Here is a 2800-nt window from a genome sequence, read left to right as displayed (position 1 = left end):
GGGGGGGGGGGGGCAAGAATTGGAGATGCACATGCTCTAGGATTTCTCCCAGCTTTCAGAGTTGAATGTTGATGCTCATCATCTTTGACATTTAATATTGATAACTCTTAACCAGTTCTACTGTTACAAGAGAGAAAGAACTGCAAGATCCAGGCTCTGTCTACCTTCCATCTTCTCCAAGGAAGTTAAAGAATCTGCAGAGCTTTAGAGATGCAAAAGTAAAATCAGTCTTGAATTACAAGAGAGAGAGAGAGACTATATGTGTGTGTGTGTGTGTGTATACATATACATATACATATTTTTTTTTCTAATTCCACACTGCTTTTTACTAAGGGAAATTCTAATTTGCTCTCAGAAATATCTGATTAGAGTTAAACCAGGCAGCTGGAGGATTTTTTACAGCTTTGAAGCTCAAATAACTTTGTATATGATGGGAATAACTAAACAATGTTTGAAAAATTAAGTGCCTCAGCCTTATAGTTTATGTGTGTCCATCCTCAGAATCTTTCTTACTGGAATACTGTATATTTTCTTTCAGTATTTATATTTATACTATTTTTGGGCTTTGTATGATTGAGCTTTGTATTTTGTGATAGACATTAAATAGTGTGTGCACAATTTATCTCAATGTCTATTTTTTGCCTACTTTTCATGTCTTTGTTCTCTACTGTAATTCATTTCCTTTATGGTTTTTAAGCTCTGGCTAAAAAAATAACTGATCTATTTAGAATATGATTAAAGTGGCATTTCAAACCAGTGAGGAAAGAATGACCAATTTTATAAATGATGTTGGGAAATTTTGCAATCCATCTGGAAAAAATAAAGTTAGATTTTTATCTCATGTAATATATAGAGATAAATTCCAGATGGATTAAAGATTTTGATGGAAAATGAAAACAATAAATATTAGAAGAAAATATGCAATGTGTCTTCAATGGGAAGGGTCTTCTGAAGCAAGACATGAAACTCGTAAGCTACAAAAGAATAGACTGGCAGATTTTTTGACATAATTCTTTAAAACTTATGAGTAGCAAAAGGTATATATATCATTACTATTTTCTTTACTGGAGAAAAAAATCCATACAATCAGATGAGAAATGAGGACATAAATTGAAAATAAGAAGTCAAATTTATAATTTTTATTCATATAAGGTTGAACATCTAAAAAAGTATATTAAACCTAAGTAACTATTTAATAGTTAACCTGACATCACTCAAAATTCAGTTGCTTTTCTAGATAAAAAACATAACATGGAATATATATTTGGAGAAGAGATTTCCTTTAGTTATATGAAATAAAACTAAAAAATACATAGGAATAAATTTAATCAATATATAAGATCTATATAAAAATACTTTAAAATGGTTTTGAGGGTCATGAATAACTAAACAAATATAAATATTCTATTAGAGAGTAGTAGTAAGATGCCATGACATTATAAGAAGCATCAATTTCCATCAAGTTGATCTGTAAATTTAACACAATCCCCATAATTTTATCAATAAGATCTTAATTTTCAGTAATTACACAAGCTGATTCTAAAAGTGATAAAATAGCATGAAATAATAACTGGAAAATAGTAAAAGATAAAAAAAAGAGAGCTTTCAATATACTTAAATATATTATACAGCTATAGTAACCAAGAGAATTTGGTCCTGGCACATGAATATGCGGGCAAAAAAGTCATCAGAATAAAGTTCATAAATAAACTAAATTACATAAAGAATTCTGATATATGGTAAATCACATGACAGGAGTTGAATATTATAAATTATTTAGGCTTTGGAAAATATCAAATTGGATATCTACTTCGATCTTTATGTCCAAAACATTTCCATATGTATCAAATACTTAAACACTCAAAATTTTAAAAAGAACTTTGCTTTTATAATTGCAATGATGCTTTTTAAATCAATTGTAAATCATGAAGGTATTGAAGACATATAAATTTCTGCTCACTGAAAATTTTAGCTTAATAGAAATACCATAAGTGAAATAAAAAGCTGAACAACAAAATGTGTAAATATATTTGCCACAAATATTCCTAAACATTAGTTTTCTTAATGAACCAATAGTTCTTATAAGAAAAAAAGTAAAAATTTATTGGAAAATTAAGAACAAAAGTATATGATTTACTACAAAAGAAACAAAGCAATGCAAATCAAATCACAATGAAATACCATTTTTCAAATGCGACTAGAATACAAGGCAACCGTTTTTCATTTTTTGGATTGTCAAAGATCCACAAATGTTTTCAGAATGCTGTATAAGGGGGGGACTCAAGGGAAGCAAGTATTTCTAGACACGACTGGTCAGGGTTTTATAACCTCACTGTCTCTGGGTGAGTATACCCTCACAAAAGAAAGGTTGGTATAATTTCTTTAGAAGACAACTTGGCAATATCATTCAAAGGTAAAAATACATTTATCATCTGACATAGCAACTCAGCAAGAATTCTAAAATTATACATGCACAAGTATGTTTGCATAGGGCTACATGCCAAGTATATTTGCATAGGGTTATTCAGTATTTTCCATAGTAGCAGAATATGGGGTCCATCAATGTGTCATGGTTATATAATGGAACCTCTGAACTATATAAAATATCACATAGAATTTTTTAAAAATGAAGTAGATTCATAAGTGCTGATAGAGAACAATTGTTTAAGTATTTTGTTAGATAAAAGTAAGGATGGAAAACAAGTTAGTATGTTGCTCTTTTAAAAAATATTATCTATACATTTATAAGTGGCTAATAAAAATATGAAATGATGCTTAAGTTTCTAGTGATTATGACATT

The sequence above is a fragment of the Marmota marmota genome, unplaced genomic scaffold (genome assembly GCF_001458135.2).
Source record: "Marmota marmota marmota unplaced genomic scaffold, marMar, whole genome shotgun sequence".
In the NCBI taxonomy this organism is placed as follows: Eukaryota; Metazoa; Chordata; class Mammalia; order Rodentia; family Sciuridae; genus Marmota; species Marmota marmota.
Note: the sequence above shows the minus strand (reverse complement) of the source record.